This window comes from Heteronotia binoei, chromosome 10 (genome assembly GCF_032191835.1).
Source record: "Heteronotia binoei isolate CCM8104 ecotype False Entrance Well chromosome 10, APGP_CSIRO_Hbin_v1, whole genome shotgun sequence".
In the NCBI taxonomy this organism is placed as follows: domain Eukaryota; kingdom Metazoa; phylum Chordata; class Lepidosauria; order Squamata; family Gekkonidae; genus Heteronotia; species Heteronotia binoei.
Genome location: NC_083232.1, coordinates 57,781,309 through 57,802,676, shown reverse-complemented (window position 1 = coordinate 57,802,676; position 21,368 = coordinate 57,781,309). Strand labels below are relative to the sequence as shown.

Sequence of the window (21,368 nt, the reverse complement as noted above, 5' to 3'; positions counted from 1 at the left end):
ATCCACATAGATTTGTAGGAAAGAAGTAAGAATCTAGTTTCCTGTAGGTTGATCTTTCTATGAAAGTCCGCTAGCCAGATATTGGGCTCATCGTGACTGAGGACAGCTTCACTGGTTATGCAGCCAGGGGGGTTATAATTTGAACACAATGTGCTCCACAGAAACCTCTAAAAACATGGAGGAAAGATGCCTGGCAATACTTACAGGTTTATAATATATTTTCAGTCACACATCATCTCCCCTTTATACAGTATTTATTTACTTACTTTATAGCTTGCATATTTCATGGAAAATCAAGGTGGGTTGCAGAATAAAAAAAATAATGCAATCATACAGAATAAAAATCCAGTGAACTATTCCATAGGACTGAAATTGCAAATTTAGAAAACAATGGGAGGGGCTGTGGCTCAGTGAAAGAGCATCTGCTTGGCATGCAGAAGGTCCCAGTTTCTATTCCCAGCATCTCCAGTGGAAAGGAAGAAGTAACAGGTGATGTGAAAGACCTCTGCTTGAGACCTTGGAGAGCTGCTGTGAGTCTATGGGCCTGGTTCTGATGGGCCCATGGTCTGATTCAGTATAAGTCAACTTCATGTGCTCATATGTTCAATGTGAACAACAAACTGTCTACAGCAAAGTATATTATGAACAAGCATAAGTAAAATTATAAAAGAAGAAGTCAATTAAGTGAAAGCAAGATGGTACCTATAACCAGGTTCACCGCTCTCATTGCTAATCTGTAAAGCAGCAAGAGCCAAATGTTCTGAAAAATTGTTGTATGTAATGCCATGCCAACATTTCTGGTTTTGGACCTGGAAATGATGTCTCATCATGGGATGACATGCTAGGGATTTCTCAGCTCAAAACCATAGAGATTTGTAAAATTCCTACAGCATCATCAATGTGATGACACTTCCATGTCCATATTGGCAGTGACTGAATGATTTTTGAAGTCTGTGCACTGTTATGGATCTGAGGGATCCTACCTACAGTAATAATTGCAGTCAAATACACTCCTATTCCTGCAGTAATCCTATCATTCCTGCAATAAGCACTGCAGTAGACTATACACCTATTCAGGGCTTTTTTGGTAGAAAAAATCCTAGCAGGAACTCATTTGCATATTAGGCCACATCCCCTAATGTCACCATTATTCCACACAGAGTTTTTTGTTGAAAAAGTCCAGAAGCAACTCATCTGCATATTAAACCACACCCCCTGACACCAAACCAGCCGGAACTGCGTTCCTGTGCGTTCCTGCTTAAAAAAAAAAAAAAAAGCCCTGGGCCTATTCCATTCTAAAGCAGCCTCCTGAACAGTTCCATTCTAGAATGGTTCTAATCCCTTTATAAAAATGTCTAGCCGAACATCTGTTTTGAACATTCTGTGGAGATAAAACTCTAAGGGGCGTTTTCGCACTGACCTTCAAGTGGAGCGACCACCCTCTTCACACCGGAGGATCTGCGCGGATTTCGTACAAGAAGCGCCGGCGCACCCAAAAGAGCCGGCGACTTCCGTTGCAAAAGCCACTCAAACGTTTTCCTGCTTCTTGGCGGTTTCCGTTTGAGCGGGTTTCGCGACGGAAGTCGCCGGCTCTTTTGGGTGCGCCGGCGCTTCTTGTGCGAAATCCGCGCAGATCCTCCGGTGTGAAGAGGGTGGTCGCGCCACTTGAAGGTCAGTGCGAAAACGCCCTAGGAGAATTTCTGACTTCTTGAGGAAGGTTGTTCCACAAGGTGGGAACCACCACAGATTATGTGTATGAATATGTAGTAAGCTATCTTACCTATTTGTACAGTAGCAGTTTCAGAAGGCTTTGCTCACATAATCAAAGACAGTATGAAGTGCACACATGCCAATAAAGGTATGAAATTGAAATTGAATAAAGTGCACACTAAAGAGTGCAAAAATGGAGGCTCATCTTGGAATTCTAGAACATAAGAAAAGCCATGTTGGATCAAGCCAATGGCCCATCCAGTCCAACACTCTGTGTCACACAGTGGCCAAAAAAAATTATACACACACACACTGTGGCTAATAGCCACTGATGGACCTCTGCTCCATATTTTTATCTAAACCCCTCTTGAAGGTGGCCATGCTTGTGGCTGCCACCACCTCCTGTGGCAGTGAATTCCACATGTTAATCACCCTTTGGGTGAAGAAGTACTTCCTTTTATCCATTTTAACCTGTCTGCTCAGCAATTTCATCGAATGCCCACGAGTTCTTGTATTGTGAGAAAGGGAGAAAAGTACTTCTTTCTCTACTTTCTCCATCCCATGCATTATCTTGTAAACCTCTATCATGTCACCTCTATCATGTCATGTCTATCTTGCAACAGCCTTTACAACATGGCTACCAGAGGAGGTGAACTCAATTATAAAATGGTTGTCATGAGTGGTGGGATCAATCTCAAAATGTTAAGAGGTTCCAATTGTAGTATTCTCCTGCAATCGAGGCATCTGTTTCTGAATGGGGGTTCACTGAAGACAAAAGTTATGCCTTCTGGGGTTGTCTAAAGTGCTTTCTGCACCAAGGAGGCAGAGGAAAGCCAGTTTTAGTTCTTTGTTTTGTGGAAGCAATACTTCAGGGAAGATACCATGCTGGAGATTTGTATAAACTGGTGGGTGGGTAGGTGTATATAATGTGGGCTAAAACAAGACATTAGTTCTCACTTTGCTAAGGTACTTCATCTTGCAATATACTTTAGCTCACATTAAAGTATAAATACAGCAACTTCACACATCCAGTACAGTAGACCTCTCTCTCTCTCGGCTTGCTTCGAAAAACCACTGCCTCCATGAAAGATTAGTCTCCAAAATGCCACATTTCTTAGGATTTTCTTTGCTGTTAACCACTGACATGGCTAGTTTTCTAGGATGGTTTTAACAGCATCTTTCAAAACACAGTAAATCAAGAGTTAATAACTAACTATGTTACCAGCCTCTCCTAGCCTGAATAAACCATCCCACCAATTTTCAGGATCATTGCAATGAAATGGAGTATGGTGTTTTTCACTCTATCCAGCTGAAGTGCTTGTTTTTAAAACATTCAGAATCAAGCTTTCCACATGCACACATACAGGATTCATTATTATATTTGTGCCTGTTTATCCCGCTAAAAAGGTCTGTCACCCACATTTTCCTGGATTAAAATATTTCCAAGTGAGTCTGGATGCTAGGAAGAATTTCACATCTGGGGTTCCCTAAAAAGCCTTTGCATGATCGATGGATGGAACTTCAGTTCTCAGTGGTGATTTAGCAGATGTTATATGCTATTATATATAAATGCTGCCTTTATATAGAAATACAGACACAAGAGAATATCTGCATGGAAAAGATCTCTATAAATCTTTCTTACTACAAAGACTTGTTCTCAAGAAAGAGCTAATAGATGTACAATAAAAAAGTGTGAGAGCCCAAATGCCCCATGTGATAAGGAACAGGGCTCTACCATCGGGGTGGTAAGTATAGGCTACAGTATGTTTTGACAGATGGCAGACCTGTAAGTCAATGACCTCCAAAACATCCTATCATTAACATGTAGGCTATACTACATTTCATCATTTCCAAACACAGGACCCACCTTTAATTCCCAGATAGAAGCATGGAACCCATGACAACAATATGACAGGAAGCCATATAACTTAATCATGTGACAGACAGTCATGTGACATCATGGCCAATCTAAATTCTCAGGGACCTGGACAAGATGATATCGCCATCCTCCCTTTTTTTCTTTAACTGTCACTCAGCTACGTTCAACATTCCATCCCTCCTCTTTAGTCATCAAGTTGTTTTTGATGTTTGTTTTCTTTTGGTTAATTTACAAGGTCAGGTTTTTATTTCTTGGTGAAGAGATCTGCAAATGATGAGACCCTCCTCACTTTTTATGTGTGTGGCTCTACTGTGCTGCTTTCACTGTTCCAACAGCAGCCAGTATATTTATTGTAATTACAATCCTGTACCCTTCTGCATGGTTCCTTTGATTATCCTTTCTTTTTGTTTGGGGCAATTTGTAACTAAATTGTTGTATTAATAGCAGACACAATTGGGGTGTGTGTGTGGAATCTGTGCTTAACCTGGACCATTAGTTTACCAAAACTACCTGGAAGATCCATCACACTGAGTAATACTTTTTGTATCAGTTTATCTTTGAACCTAGCTGGTTCCTGAGCCCTTGAAAGAATTCTATAGAATAGGGTTGCTAGCTACTGATTGGGAAACTCCTGGAGATTTGGAGGCAAACATGGGAAGGGTGGAGTTTGGGGAGCTTAGTGGGGATGTGGTGCCATAGAGTTCACCCTCCAGATCTTTCATTTCCTTCAAGAGAACTAATCTCTGCAGTTTGGAGATCAGTTATAATTCTAGGAAATCTCCAGGCTTCATCTGGAGGTTGGCAGCCTGAAGTGTAGAAACAGCTACTTCTTGAAAGCAGTGGCCAAAACTGTTTTAAAGGCATTAGAAGAACAAAGTTAGAGTCCATGAAAGCTTATACCTTGAATAAAACTTTGTTGGTTTTAAAAGTTCCACTGGATTCAAACTTTGTTCTGCTGCTTCAGACCAACACATCTACCCACTTGAAGCCATTAGAAATCAGTAAGGACTGGCATGAGGCCTTCTGCCTTGAAGCATACTACTGGAAAATGCCACAAGTCACACCAGTGTCTATGATGAGATATAGTGATGAAAAGTGCCATCATGCCACAGTTGATTTATGGTGACCCCATACGGTTTTCAAGGTAAGAAACATTCAGAGATGGTTTGCCATTGCCAGCCTCTATGTTGCAACCCTGGACTTCCTTGGTGGTCTCTCATCCAAGTACTAACCAGGACCAAATCTGTTTCACTTCCAGGACCTTACAAGATCAAGTTAACCTGGACAATCCAGGTCAGAGCAGGATAAGGTATACTGTAATCTAAATTAGATGGCATAGCAATTATGATCAGGCAGAATTGCTTGGCATGATGGGCTGCTGAGAATGCTATGAAATTTTGTTTGTCCTGGCAAAACAAAGAAGACCCAACATGGTCTTGTCAACAAACTGGAGGGGGAAAATGTTCTGCCCTTTAAACATGGCTTTAATGGGATGTTATTTCCCTGGTGATGTTTTTTACCTCCATACCACAAAAAGCAGCAACTTCTCAGTTCCACATATTAAGCCTCTGTTAAAGGAGCAAGGCTATTTTTTCCCCTCCAGCTTGTTGGCAACTCTAATAGTGGCATTAAGGAGCAGCCCAACTTGATGTTTCACTGCACATCTCCAGCAAAAGCAACAACTGCTGTAGTGAGAGATAAAACACATGGAGTCCAGGGCGGCAACGATGAACTCTTAACAACATCTGGCAAATGCAAAAAAAATCCTTGTAAACCTTTCCACTGCTTGCCAATGGGGTGTTGTCAAAGGCTGGCCTCTCATTTTTACCATGGCTTCATAGCATGGGGACAGAATGGCAAACAAGGAACAGCCGTCACTGCGGAACACCAAGCAACCTTTCCAATTGTTGTTATTTGCATACAGTGCGTGAAGAGCTTTCCCGCCAAAAATAATATTGACTGACATGGATTTTTGAAAAACTGTACCATAATCCCAGTATACTAATTGCTTTCATTTACAGTACACAGCGAGATAAAAGAATTTTGCCTACCTTGTGCGCAAATAAATAGTTGGATTTCTGAAGAGAAGGAGGGGAAAACATGAAAGGCATCCTGGGGAAAACAACAACACAAGCTTGTTTAGCTGACTTTCATACCAGGAGCAGATGCAGGAGTTGGGGTGGGGAGGGGTGGTGGAGTTGCATGAATGCAAACTTGGAAAACTTGGCCAGGCAACTTTTTCCTTTCCATTTATTTAAAAATGTTGTTGGAACTTCTAAAACCAGCAACGAATATGTAATGCTATATTTACAACGTGAACATATCGAAACCAGTTGCAAACCCCCAACAACCTAAAGCCTCCAAGCAGTACTTCAAAAGTCACTGAAGAGAACTTTGGTGGGAGGAGCAGTCATTTATAACTCATCAGGTAGGCTTTATTCATTGGTTTAACTCACAGTGCAAAGGGCTGCATGGTTGACAAAAAGGCCACAAACATTTCAGATATTTAAATAAGCATTTATATGTTCAATTGTATCTATTATGCCTTGGCTCAAAAAGCTCCATTCTGCTAACAGCAATTTATTTTATTTATTTATTAAAACATTTATATCCCACTTTTCTCTGTAAGTCAAGACAGCTTCCAATAATAAATGAAAATATTTTTCAATTAAAACCAAAAAGAGAGTAGCAAACCCCAAATCCTTGTAACCCCCCCCCCCTTTTAAAAGATACCTGCCATCCAAAATCCTCTCAAAAGCCCTAGGTAAACTGGCAGGCCTTACAGACACTCTTAAAAGACCCTCCTTCCTTCATTAGGGAGCACATTCCACAGCACTAGGCTTCCCAAACCTCCCGCTCTGGCGGGAGACTTCTGGGTTCGCAGCCTCATCTCCCGCTCTTCAAAACTCTGGAAGCGGGGGTGGAGGGGGGGGAGAACATACCTTTAGGCTTCATGTTGTAGAGCTCCTGAGCCGTTTGCAAAATGTCTGCCCCTTTAAGACTGGGCAGGAAGCAGGAAGCAGAAAGGGCTTCTGAGAACGACCCCTCCCTTTCTTTTGCTTTCGTTTTCACAGGAAGTAGAGTTGTCCGGAGGAAGATCTGGTAAGTGTGTGTGTGTGAGAGGGAGGGGGCAGGGGATTCCCTAGTTTGGAGGCCCTCCCCCCCTTTAGAAAGCGTGGGGGGGAGGGAAATGTCTACTAGGCACTCTATTATTCCCTATGGAGAACGATTCCCATAGGGAATAATAGGAAATTGATCTGTGGGTATTGGGGGCTCTGGGGGGGGCTATTTTTTGAGGTAGAGGCACCAAATTTTTAGTATAGCATCTAGTGCCTCTCCCCAAAATACCCCCCAAGTTTCAAAACGATTGTACCAGAGGGTCCAATTCTATGAGCCCCAAAATATGGTGCCCCTATCCTTAATTATTTCCTATGGAAGAAAGGCATTTTAAAAGGTGTGCTGTCTCTTTAAATGTGATGGCAAGAACTCCCTTGGAGTTCAATTATGCTTGTCACATCCTTGTTCTTGGCTCCACCCCCAATGTCTCCTGGCTCCACCCCCAAAGTCTCCTGGCTCCACCCCCAAAGTCTCCAGATTTTTCTTGAATTGGACTTGGCAACCCTACACAGCACCAGTGCCACAGTGAAAAAGATCTGGGCTCTGGTAGATGCCGCATGGGTCACCCTAAGGTGTAATTGTCTCACAGAGACACGTGGAATGAGATGGTCCTTCATATTTGCTTCTTCAAATATGTTCTTTCCATTAGAGCAAGGCTCCCTGCACTGGAGGAAGGCTCCACTGTCAATGAAACAAAACCTTGGATCCATTCAATGTCATTGTAATATAGTACTATAAAACAGATCTTCGTTGTAGCTTAATCCTAACTTCTAACTGTAAATTCCACTGAGTCCATTCCCAAATAAAGTCCACTCAGGGATGCCTGCCCTTGGATGGCGATTCCAAAGACTACAAGGGAGAGGGGCACTACTCGAAAGTCACGCCTTATTTTGAAACAGGAAGTGACATCACGACGCTCTATGATTTTTTTTAAAATCACTAGGAAAACCATAGAGGGTTTTTTCCCAGTTCCAAGTATCATGACATAATTTCTTCTTTTGAAACAAGTCATGGCATCATGATGCTCTAGGTATTTTAAAAATTATGGTTTTATAACCGAGATCTGAAATTCCTAGAGTGCCATGACATAACTTTCTGTTCTGAAATGGGAAGTAACGTCCTCATGCTATTCCATTTCATTTTCCCTCACTGCTCCACTGAGTGAGACTGGGGAACAGGAAAATACCACAGGCAAGTCCTCTGCCATTACCAGGAGAGTGGCAGCCATATCCAAACTACATATTTTGTTTTACAGGAGTTCCCAACAAGGACTGGCACCTACATTTTCAGTGCAAATCCCTGGTGGCAACTATGTGTTAAAGCATCACAGGGCACAGGGCAGATAGGGACAATGGCTCTTTTACATGGCATTGTTATTGATGACTCATGTCTGCATATGGCTACAAATCACCATGATGAACTTATGTAACATATAAATTTAGTTGGGCTCTAAGGGTGCACAGTATTATATAACCTGAACATAATTATTTGGGTTTACATGCCAGTGAAGGTGATAGCATTCTCCAGATAATTATGAAGTTGGATTTTATCCCAATGAACAAACTAGGCTTCCCAATCCCCAGGTCCCAGCGGGGGATCCCCCGGTTTTACAGGCTTCCCCCCTCCCCCAGCCAGCTGGCCAGCGGTTTTACAGGCTTCCCCCCTCCCCACAGCCATTATGCACCTCCATGAACAATTCCCATAGGGAATGATGGGGAATTGATCCGCGGGTATCAGGGGCTCTGGGGGGGCTGTTTTTTGAGGTAGAGATGCCAAATTTTCAGTATAGCATCTAGTGCCTCTCCCCAAAATACCCCCCAAGTTTCAAAAGGATTGGACCAGGGGGTCCAATTCTATGAGCCCCAAAAGAAGGTGCCCCTATCTTTCATTATTTTCTATGGAACGAAGGCATTTTAAAAGGTGTGCTGTCCCTTTAAATGTGAGGGCCAGAACTCCATTGGAGTTCAATTTTGCTTATCACACCCTTGCTCCTGGCTCTGCCCCCAATGTCTCCTGGCTCCACCCCCAAAGTCCCCAGATATTTCTTGAATTGGACTTGGCAACCCTAGAACAAACTTAGTTTAAACTCAAACACCGTATACAGCTGGTTTGTAGGTTTGGCTATAAAATAATGAAAGCAAAAATGTTACCTTTTCTGACCAAGAAGTTAAATCCTTATTCTTTTTCCATTGTATTCCTTGCAACAGTTTCAAATGCATGTAAACTAAATGGAAAAGACACTATTCTCTGTTCATACATTATGACCCGCACATTTTTTCTCATACGTAACATAATCTCCACAGCAGAAAACAGAAGACTACTCCATAGGGTTGCCAGTTCTGGGTTGGGAAAAACCTGGAGATTTGGAGGGTGGGGCCTGGGGAGGGCAGGCCTTGGGGAAAGACCTCAGTGGGGCACAAGGCCACAGAGCCTCCAAAGCAGCCACTTTCTCCTGGGGAACTGATCTTTGCTGTCTGGAGATCAGCTGCAATAGCAAAAGATCTTAAGCTGCCAACTGGAGGTTGGTAACCCTACCACTATATGGACCTAAAACAGAAACATCAACTTGTCTTTCCTCAATTATAAGTTAATGGGTACCATCCACAATGTTTTAGTATCATGTATCCAATCATTCAACTATTGGCAAACACACGGGTGGCCAAACTGCAGCTTGAAAGGCTCTTTCACACATATTGTGTGGCTCTTGAAGCCTCCATTGCACCATCAGCCAGCTTGGAAAAGGCATTTCTCTCTTTAAATCACTTCCCCAAGCCAAGCCAGCTGGAGGCTTGGATAATACATTTAAAATTAAAGTTGCTTTCTTTTCACCTTAACCTCCACTGCATCTTCCCTCTACCTTCCTTCCTTCCTTCCTTCCTTCCTTCCTTCCTTCCTTCCTTCCTTCCTTCCTTCCTTCCTTCCTTCCTTCCTTCCTTCCTTCCTTCCTTCCTTCCTTCCTTCCTTCCTGTCTTATGACTCTCAGATCTCTGACATTTGTTCTACATGGCTCTTACATTAAGCAAGTTTGGCCACCCCTAAGGCAAACACATGTACAGAGAACTAAAAGATGAAGCAACGTACCTTACTTGGCACCAGGAAGGGAAGGCACAAAAAAAGAAGCAAGTTAAAGAAGACAAAAAGTAAGCAAGAAAGATGTGTCAGTTGCAGAAAACAGGGAAGCAGAAAGCATCACAACAATGAATGTGCAAAGGTACTACAAAAAAGGGTGAACTAGAATCAACTGAATAAGAAAAGGATGGAATACAGTGGGGAAGATTAAAACGATCACTTGCTTAGGCCTCCTTACTCCAACACTGATGGCACTGGGTTTATGGGAGAGAGGGGAAATGGAAGTGATGAACATTGAGTTGACTTCAATGGTAATAGAATAGCAGTAGGCCACCCAACCTGTTTTCACGGGGAGGGTGGGATATAAATCGAACAAAATAAATGAATAAATAAACCTGGAAAATGCTGGCTTTGTCCCAATATGCAGGTGCAGCCCTTCTCTTTTCTGTTGCATCAAAGAACTGCAAAGCACTTAATACTTCTCTTCCCAGTGATGGACTGCATATGAAGTGACCTTTAGCCCACACTGCACATTTAACAAATTTGCTAGCCAATTAACATAATGGCTTTCTGTACCCAAGGGCACTCTAGAGATTATCAGAGGAGGTGGCTGAAGCCGAGTGTGAAATTTAAGGCACATCCCATGGAAATGAAGCTAACCAGATTAATGGGTACTACTTTCCTTTCCATTCATTTCCAGGAGGAAAGTTGTATCCTGTACTTTAGCAGTGGGAATGTTCCTTGCATTCTGAGCAAGACATAGCCTACTGAGGTTTTAAGATGCACTGGGAATTTACTACTGGTAAGACAGGAACTTCATGTAAATAAATACATTGTGGATCTGGCAGGCAAAACTTGCCCCTAAGAAATTCAAGGTGCACAGTTTCCTCTGGCAGGAGAGAGATGATGTGACAGGAGATCTCTGTTGGAACAGGAAGATTTGTCTCTACTTGCTCATAAAGGAACATTTCCTTTTTTCGCCTTCCTGTCAAAGAACTTGAAATGTGCCTCAAAGCTACAGAATAGTTCAGGGTTGCTTTGGAAGGGGGAGGGGAGATTGCTACATTACTAAATAGTGGTTGTTTTTTAAAAGAATATTCAGCATTTACAGTTTAAACAATATTTTGGGGGAAAGCAGAAAGTTTGTTTCAGAACAATGCAATTTACAGCTAGGAATTGTCAGTACACCCCCATCTATCAAAATAATGTGGTAATTTGAGTAATCTGAAGGAAAGAGGCAGTGCTGTTTATACTGTAGAGTGCTCAGAGAAATCCATATAGAAGTGGAAGATACAGAGATTATGAAGGATATTTATTAACTGGGATTCAGGTAATAAAAGTTCTAGTGCAGTTCAACCCTACCCACCCTTCAATTTGTAGGAAAATACTCAACTGTGAACACATATGGTAAACCCTCTTTCTCCAAACTTGCTGGAATCCATTGCCATCTGTGCATCAAAGATATTCTGGCTATGAAGCCATTTGTTATTTTTAAAAAAGTTGCCCTAACATTTAAAAGGCTTTATATAAAAAGGAGAAAATATTTAGTCAAACAGTATTATTTGAAAGGACCAAATACCAGAGGTAATTATTTGTAAGTGTATAAGGAACATAGAGTAAGAAGGCCAAATGCTTTCAAAGTTTAGCTCGGAGGATTAGTGTTTTCTCTAGCTGTAATAAAAAGTGGTTACATTATACTCCACACTTTGGGGGAATTTTCCACAGGGATTGAGATCTAAGAAGCTGTTAAAATATGTGACTGAGTATGAGATGGTAACTTTTCCATATATTTCACAACTGGTTTAATTTTTTAGGAGGCAGTCTATCACAAATCCTTTACAATTATTTAAATGGATAAATCAAATGTCCAATATAGGGTTGCCAGGTCCCTCTTGGCAACTGGCAGGAGAGGAGGGAGACTTACCGGGAGTGGCAGGGAGGCCCATCTGACATACAGTGACATGAAAAGGGATGCTTTAGAGAGTGGACTTTATGGCATTGCATCCTACTGAGGTCCCTGACCTCCCCAGGCTCTCACCCCCACATCTTTAGGAGTTTCCCAACCTGGATCTGGCAACCCTACCTCCCCCATCCTCTGCCTGCGGCAAGGGGGTTTCAGCAAACCTAGGCTAGAAACATGAGTCAGTGTGCAGTGGTTAGAGCATTGGCCTAGGACTGATTGACTGATTTGATTTTTTTAGCCAGCCCTTTCCACAAATGCGTTGACAGTGGGGTATACAAGTAGGGTTCTAGGTCTTACCTGGCTTCCAGCGAGGAGCTCCCAGGAATGTATGTGTGGTGTAATGACACCACCCAGAAGTGACATCATCACATTGGGCATGTCACATGTGGATGCTCTAACATTTTGACTAAAAACTCTATGGTAACCAGGTGACTTCCAGGTGATGTCATTATGCCAACAACATTGAAGTGGGAGGTGGTTGTTTGAGGCTGGGGCTTCCCCACCAGTCAGCTGGCCAGCAGCAGATTGGAGCCACTGAAATTGGGGGAAACCCCTCATGGACCAGGGAACTGGCAACTCTAGGCACAACTTTCTGCTGTTATGAAGCAGACTGTTAGACCTTGGCTGCTCACTAGCTGGCACTATAAACTACCTCAGAATGTAGTTGTGATGATCAAATGTAGGACAGATCCATGTGTGCAACGCAGAGCTCTTAAGAAAAGGAGAGAAACAAATCAATTAAAAATTATCTCTAACTCCTCTTCAAACTCCTCTCTTAGGCTTTAGAGGATATGATAACATCTAATTCACGTTCAAGGATAGCAACATTATGTAAAAGAGGGAGTGGGTTTTTTCCTCACATAAAATCAACCATGAATTATTAGTATACTTCTGCTTGAGAAAAATAAACAGCTCTTGAACTCAATGTTATGTGTTCTAAAAAGCCTGGCTGAGAGCTTTTGTGTATTTTTTCAAAATAATAATAATAAAAAAAACACTGAAGTGAAAAGTCCCTTAAGGAGTATTAATATCACAAATTTTAAACAAAAGTGGTGGTGAGGAACCAAGACAAAACAGCCTTTGGTTTTAAGTTATTCGTTTGTCATCTTTGGCACAAATAGAAATTAGAACTCAATGAAGGCCTAAGTAGCAATGGTCTCCAACCCAGAATATTTTACTTTCCCACAGGATTTGACTACTAATGGAATGGGCTCTGAATATGCCATGAAAAGGTAGGCAATGCAACAAACATAAACTTGGAAGTAATGTTATCTAACCAGGTTCACTCATGATAACTTCCATGTCTTCAGCTAGAGATGCCAGCTTCCAGGTGAAACCTGGGAATCCCCAGGAATTACAGCTCATCTCTAGAACATGGATGCTTTAAAATGTGGACTCTATGGTCTAGTAACCCATTGAGGTGCCTATCATCCGTAGACTCCATCTCCAAATCTCCAGGAGTTTCCCAATCTGGATCTGGCCACTACCTCCACATCTCCCTCTGGTAGCTAGAAGGGACCTGGCAATGCTACAAATAGAATGTTGATGTCACATGATGGTACGTCAACTACAGGATGCTTCAGATAGCCCACCAAGCTATCATGTGATTATAAATCAAGTGTTGTACCTCCATGTTTTAATCATCTCATTACCTCTTAAAGCATTCCTATTTTAGAGGAAGGTAAAGCAAACCACCTCTGCTCACCTCTTGCTTTGAAAACCTCATGAGGTAGAATTTCATGGGGTCATTATGAGCTCATGGTGACTTGACAGCACACTATACCTTTATTCCCACTTTGCATGCAGAACTTGTTCAGATATGTTCAACAGGCTATTTCTATTCATATCTATTTCTATTAGTACTATCTGTCCCATTTTTGGTTTCCATCTTTAATACAAGTGATTTTTTGAGAAAGGATATTAACATTGGCTGTATGATCCCATTGCAACTATACACCATATGGTAAATAAAATCAGCATTAAGTTAAGCAAGTAACAGAGGATTTTAAAATATATGTTCCTGTAAGATCTAAGGATAGATTAGTGCCCCTCAAGTAAGTATGAAAAAAAATTAATTTTAAAGTATGCTATTTTTTACCATGATTATAACATAGCTCAAAATACATCAGAGCTTAAGATTTCAAGCTAAGATAGCCTTATGAATTTTCAAGTTGCCCCAAATGGGGAAGCACCTGTACACAATTTGTAAATGATCTCACTTTGACATGGCTCTCAGTGCTGGTAATTCAAGCTGTACGATAGGGTCACGGACAAATCAGCTGTGGAAGAATTCCAGATTTCCTGACTTTGAACTCTTCCCACAATATTCAACAGAACTCACCAGAAAAAAAGAGAGTAAAATGAGATGGAAGGGATGACTTTATGCTTTAGGCAGCTCTTTTGAGTTTTGGGTTGATTTTGCTAAAAAGCATAGCATGGTTTTAATTGTTCTGCTTCATCTTTTAGATCCCTGGCGAATATCTAGTGATTGGATTTACCTTTGCCATCTGCCAGAGTTTAATTTGCCAAAAGAAGAGGTGCCAGGAAGGACTCAGATTTGCTTAGCAATCATATTTGTTCTCCTCAACCTTTCTAATCCTAAATACGTGGGGACATATCACCCCATGGAGATATCATAAATGTCAAGAGGAAAGTAGGGTCATGGTGACAATGTTGTTCCCAACCTCCACAAGTTGATTGGACATTCTGTACAGAGCCTATGCACACACATTTGAATGTCCATGGATTCCTTTAAGTACACTCTCAGAGACTGAGACCCTTCATTTCTCAGTGCCTGATTAGATAAGCACAAGGGCCCTACATACAAGGTCTAATATATACACAGACGGGGCAGGACCAGTGATTGCAATCCTGATTTTTCCATTCCATGCACTGATCATAGCTAGATTTAGAACATCTGCCTCAGCTATTATGCTTCCTCCAAAGTGAAAGGAGGCATCTTCCTTTCAAAAGTGAAAGATGAGGTTCTGCACATCTTTACTATCATTCCAAGTGTCACAGAGCTGGCTTTGAAAACAGAGGCCAGAGCTAAACCTGCTTCAGATTAAGCTCCGCCTTTAACACTGGTAAAAACATTATGACACCATTCAAAGTCATGCTGGCTAGACGCCTAACTTTATTCAAACACAATTCCTCGCTTTCCTCTAGAAAATGATGAGCTTTACAGCAAACAACGTTAGGACTAGGCTTGAGAATTAGACAATGGTAAGCAATCTTTCCATCAGACATATAAACACTTCTATGGCACTTCAACATCAGTCAACAACAACAACAAAAGAATCCCAGTGGAGTTGCTATGTTAGTCTGTTGTAGCAAAAACTACCATGAAGTCTTTCTGCACCTTGAAGGCTATCATATTTATTGCAGCAGCATTTTTCATGGGTTACAGCCCACTTCATTAATGACTGAGAAGTCACTTCACACACCTGATCAAGTGAGCTCTAACCCACAAAGCTCAGACTACAATAAATCTGCAAGTCTTTATGGTGGCACAAGATTCCTCTTGTTTTTAACCATCCAAAAATAGAAAATTAAATTACTGTTTCTCTTATTCTGAGACTGGCAAGGCAACAACTGACTATGCTGGGCTAAAACCAGTTCTATCATGAGATATTAACCAGCAACAGCCATAAACAAATATCCAGTCTCAAGTGCCATTTAACAAATTGCTCCAAAACAAAACATCACCTACATAATACGTTTAGATGTAATTAATTGGTAAAATGCTGACTTTTTTCTTACTTGCAGTAAACAATTTAAACATCTGCTAAGGTCTCAAAGAGCATAAAAGCTATACTTAATGGAATCGATGCCATTTGACTTTAAGACTCTGCAATGATAGTCAGCAGAATTTGTGGAACGGCTTTAAAGATAGATATATGAATTATTTACGAGTCTAACAGCATGAGCCTAGATGTTTTTCCTTGGAAGTAAGCTCCGTTTACTTCAGTGGGACCTTCTTCCTAGTAAACACACATAGGCTTTCAGCCTGTGGCTGTACTCCAAAACATACTTCTTACGGAGCGAGTACCTTGAAATTTATTTTCACAACAAAGGCTTCAGATTGGCCTGTAGATTTGTTTCTTGCAGATTAATATCTTTTGAGAGTCTTGAAGCTGAAGTGTTTATATGATAGAACTACACTGGAGAATAGTTATTGGCTCCTAAAAGATATCACTACCACTGCTATTAATAATAATATTTATAATTTATTAAACACCTAACTAAAGCTCAAGTTGCAACACAATCAATCAAATGACAATTGCCATTACCACAGACTCAAATTCAGCAAGACAGTATCTGGCTAGGATTTTCAGTTCATTAAACTTGCAGTTTAATTCAGCTAGCCAGCCCTTTCCCCATGTCCTTGGGAAGGTTATAGCAGAGTGAACAGGCCTTAAGGAAGTTTTGCTGCATGACTATGCTAAGTGAAATTCTGACATAGGGTTCTTTTTGGTGAATTTTAAAGTGCATGACCATGTCATGAGTTGAATGATACTGTCTCCTACTAAGTTAGGCCATGAGTCCATCAAGGTGAATACTGTCTACTGTGACTAGCAGTGGCTCTCCAGGGACTCAGATAGAGATCCATCATATCAACTATTGCTGGATCCTTTTAGTTGAAGATGTCAGGGATTGAACCTGAGACCTTTTGCACAAAAAGCAAATGCTCTACCACTGTGCCATGGCCCCCATGCCACTGGGAGAAGACAGAATCTAAGGAAAGATGAAACAAGATTGGATCTCTAGATTTGTACTTTAGTTGCTGTAGTAGGAAGTAATATGGATCAGAAACTTTAGGGTCACCAAACTCCAGGTGGGGCCTGGAGGTTTCCCAGAATGACAGCTTATTTCTAGGCTACAGAGATCTCTACGTTTGAAGTTTCATTCCCCTCCCCCCAACAATGACTTTTACAATTAAAATTTGCAGATCTGATCACAGATCCCCAAGCTTTTGTTTTGCTTTGCATATACAAAATACTAATTGTATATGGTTTTACTGGCTGAAATTTCACATGCCATTTTACAGGAACTTCAAGTCCTTGGCTGTAGATTTCATCTTTTTGGCAAATATATTAAAAGGAATATGGAAGCAATGAATTCCCCCTATATTTAGACATGTTTTTCTCAATAATGTATGCTTGATTGGTAGATCTGTTTAAAAATCCAGCTGTTTGTGTACTTAGCAAGAGCCTTAGAAAATGAATTTCATTTTCTAATGGGCACTTAAACTCAAATCCCACTTGGGCATTGTGACGGTGGGGGCAGGCTGATCTATTTTAAAAGGTCTCAGTTACAGAGTGCTCCAAGGGTTATGTCTCCAACTCAGATGTCAAAGCTGTAGGCTGGGTAAGAGAGTCTGGTTCGTTTCGGCTTCTCATTCCTTCCTAGAGATTGATGTCATGGCCAGGCTTATTCAGTGGCCGTTTTCCCACTAGCGTTTGCTCCGTCGTAGCGCCCCATTTACCTCCGGATCTTCTCTTGGATTTCCCACATGCTGCTCCGGCGCTGCGGTTTGCTCCGGCGCTACAGGGATTTTACGCCGGAGTATGTTTTCCAGCATGTTGCCGGAGTTTCCGAAAAGCTCCGGATCCACTCCGGATCCACTCAGCGGAGTTTGCTGTGGGAAATCCATCCACGCCGGATCGACTGCTTTGTGGGCGTCACCCTCCCCCTTTTCCGTCCTCCCACCCCATCCACCCTCTTGGCCAATCATCACCCTTTCGCGGCGCTTCCCCGAAGTGCCGGCGCGTCCATTTTTTTTTTAAAAAAAGCATCTCAGTTTTGCGTAATAGCGATATTACGAAATAACAACCCCTCCCGGAATAGCCTCGTTTGCAGTTTTTTTTTGCAATGTTGCGCTGTCTCTCCGCTGTTACACCATTTCAACAGTGGATGCATTAATGTTTTTTTATTTTTTTCTTACTTCACTAAACCGGTCATTACGAGTGATGTTTCGTTACTTCGTAGTTGCGTTACAAATAACACATTTCGGCGGATACGTGATTATTGATAATATGCATTATTATTGGTAGGGTGTTAGGTTTGCGAGACTCTGATGGGTGCTATGGCGAGGGTCTCGCGAGAATTGCGGACGATACATTATAGTTGAGGGTGTTGGGTCTCGCGAGAATTGCAGCTGCGGAGCTAGAATCAGGGAATCGCCCACATCATGCTGCCGATGCTAGTGGCCAATCATGAGGCGAGAAGCAGCTGTCGTCACAATTTGCAGGAGCCGAACAGAACACTGGGAGGAAGAAGGGACAGATATTGCTGGCCGCCATTGAGCATCTTACTCCCGCCACCGCACAGCAGGTCCGTTTAAGAGAAGCTTGACTTTTATCTTTTATCGCAATAGCGATACTTCGTACCAACGAAACTACAAAACGTAAGTGGTTGGCCGGTGATAGGGAGCCATGGGGAAAACCTTAATGAAACCGCCCCTAGATGAAGGGAGACGTTGGTGTTTGGCACTTATTATACCCGCGACACTCCTCCGCCTTCTGCCTCCCTCCCCCCCCCCCCCCCGCTTGCGTGGTACTGTTGATTTCTCTGCATTGCTATAGGTTCAAGCGGCGTGAACCCAAGCAGTGCGTTGCAGGAACAGGAACACAGCCAGGTTTTTACTGATGGACATCCAGGCGAGGAGTCATTTCGGGGTAAGTGCGGCCTGCAGTGCTTCTGATAAGTCTTATGTGGAATGTGAAAGCTTTCAGTGGAACTTAGATGCATTGCCCAGCTTACAATTGCTGAGCCATTGACCCTGCGTTTCCTGCTTCATGTATGAGCAGAACTGCCCCTGAAGACATGTTATAGCACAGATTTTTAAGGTAAGCATGGGCTTTGCGGCACTAGCCATGGAGAGGGATGAGTGTGGTGTCAATTTCAATTCCAGGTGACTTTGAGGAGGAAGAAGGGTGCTTTATCCAGAGGGGAGGACCTGGAAAGCCGTCTGGATCATGAAGATGCGATGGAGTGCTTTGACCGAATGCTGGCTTCTGAAGAACGCTGGTTCACTTTGCGGGGAGAGCGTGACACAGGCTTGGTAAAGAATTTCGAGCAGGCCTCAAGGTAGACTGTGGATGTTATGAGGGCAGCTGTTGATATGCGAGGCAGCATTGCCCAAATTTTTAGGGAAGGTCGGGCACAGGGAAGGGTGGGTGAGGCACCAGCCACTGCAACATCTCCTCCATATGCAGCATCTCCAACTCAGGTCGTGATCAGAGAGCTTGGACTGCAGTACTACAGCTTTACCACTTTGTGCCACGGGGCTCCTCTAGTATCTCTGGTATTTTATGGCACAATGGCCTGGCCTGACGAAGTGATATTTGTGTCAGATCCAGCCCTCATTCCAAATGACTTTGTCACCTCTGGCCTAAGATAAGTGTTTGTCAGGTGCTAAAGACTGCTAGTGTGAGGGAGTTCACCACCTAGGCAGCTGATTCGACTGCTGAAATGGTGACCCATTAGGGTTTTCAAGGGAAGAGCCATTCATAGGTAGTTTCCCCTTGCCTGCCTGTGTCACCACCCTGGTATTCCTTGCTGGTCTCCCATCCAAACACTAACTAGGGCTGAGCCCTGCTTAGCTTCTGAGATGGAACATCAGGCTAGCCTGAGCTGCCCAGATCAGGGTGGAAACCTAAAAAGTGTGTGTGTGGCGGAAATCCTCAGAATGTGTCAGAAGTCCTGATTTTTTGAACTGCACGGATGTCCTTTAGAAATTAAATATCGTGTTTTTTAAAAGTCTATTAGCTTGGAACCATAGGGCTCAGTACGAAATAAGGCATAGTGGGTTTTGGATAAGGCTTTTTCTTCCTCCCTTCCCCCGAATTCTTTTTCTGCACTTGCTATAGTTGCTTCACTTGCCAAGTCCTTTTTCCACACATAAGTGACTTTTGCTTTAATCAGGGAGGCCACCTGTCTTTCAAGAAGATCCCTAATAAAGTCTGAATGTAAACCATTTGAACCCTTCACAAGCCAAGATATCAGCTTCTCCTTGAACCCACCCAAAATACATTGGGAAACCAATTTATAAATAAATTGGCAGCTTCACCTAAAATGTGACTGCAGCGAAACTCATGGGCCACTGCCTTCAGATATAGCTTGCCCGGTTTTGGCAGAGCCTGCTGTCTCCTGCACCCTGCTCAAGTGGCAGTGTTGCGGCTTCCCGTAGGGGCAAGATGATGTTATTTCATTGATTACATGTTGTGCATGTTGTTATTGATGATGTTATAATAAAGTTATGTTTTGCAAAGGTCCCAGCTCGGTGTTTAGGTAAAGAAAAACGATATCTTAAGGTTTCAAGATTAACAATGATTTATTACAAATGACAAACTTATATACAACTTTAAACATATATACAACTTCATTCCTCCAACCCCCCACCCCTGGGCCGCTCCTGCCTCCGGACATGCCGCTCCAGGGCGTCGATCCGGCGTGTGAAGGCGCTCACTGGAATTTAGAAAAGAAGCAAGTAAGTGCAACGCCCTCAGTAATGTACGCACAGCAGTCCATCACTCACAAGAACCACCCATCCTGCAAAATAGTGAGCACTCACACGCTGAGCGGCAGAGGGCCTCCAGCCGGGCGATGGCCTCCAGCGGTGCCTCCGGTGCTGGGCGCCGCTCGAGGGCCTCGATTCTTTGGGTCAGGGACTCAATCTCCGCCGCTGCTGGCCGCCGTTCGAGGGCCTCGACCCGTTGGGTGAGGGCCTCCATTTCTGGCGCTGATGTGCGCCGCTCGATGGCCTCGATCCGGCTAATCAGGGCCTCGAGACGGGCAACGGTAACCTGTGCTTGCTGCACCGGCTCCTCCACCACTGAAATGCAAGCACACCATGCATGCACGTTAGAAAATTATAGGCATGTGTGCATTGTATAGCACATACAATGCACACATAGCATGTGTGCATTGTATAGGCATGTGTCCATTGTATAGCAACATTAGTTCGCAGTGCCCTGAGAGGCAGCTCAGCAAACCCACCTGCCTCTCTGGCCGGATCACCGCCCTCCTCCCGCGGGACTTCTGGGCTCACACCGCCTAAGATTTGCAAAAGTAATCATTAATTTTTTTTTCTGAACGCCCTGCGCACATCGCTTTTTAATGCCTCTAATGTGCAGTAACCCAGAGGTGGCTGCTTTGTCAGGTAATGTACCTTCTTGCTCCTCAGTACCCTGCTGCTCATCCTCCTCTCCCCCCAAGGCTGAGCCTGGCCGCTCTGCCTCGCCTCGTGGCCCTAGAGACAGGTAGTTAGTGCACTCCTGTACTCATCTGACAGGGCGGCTAACAAGGGCTGCAACATCATATTTATTAGAAACTTGCATGCCATGCCTATTGATTTCTATCTGCGGCTCAGCTCAGCGAACTCACCGGCCTCCTCAGCGCCTCCCGCCTCCTCAGCGCCTCCCGCCTCCTCAGCGCCTCCGGCCTGCTGGGCTGCTGGGCTCACACCGCCTAAGATTTGCAAAAGTAATCATTATGTTATTATCTTGAACCCCCTGCGCACATGGCTTATTGATGCGTTTACTGCGCAGTAACCAAGAGGCGGCCGCTTTGTCAGGTAATGTACCTTCTTGCTCCTCCGCACCCTGGTCCTCCTCTCCCTCCGAT

The 21,368-nt window shown here is 43.1% G+C and overlaps 1 protein-coding gene across 6 annotated transcripts in view; it reads right to left on the bottom strand.

The window, feature by feature from the left end:
• Positions 1-21,368, bottom strand: part of CREB5 (cAMP responsive element binding protein 5) — a 318,303-nt gene that overhangs the window by 250,062 nt on the left and 46,873 nt on the right. For 3 of the 6 annotated variants that reach the window (XM_060248707.1, XM_060248702.1, XM_060248704.1), the window contains one exon: positions 5,641-5,701. The exons of the other annotated variants lie outside the window; for them this stretch is intronic. The gene's annotated coding sequence lies outside the window, so the exon portion shown is untranslated. Of the gene's footprint in view, positions 1-5,640; positions 5,702-21,368 lie in introns of those variants that run through there. 6 annotated transcript variants of the gene reach the window in all.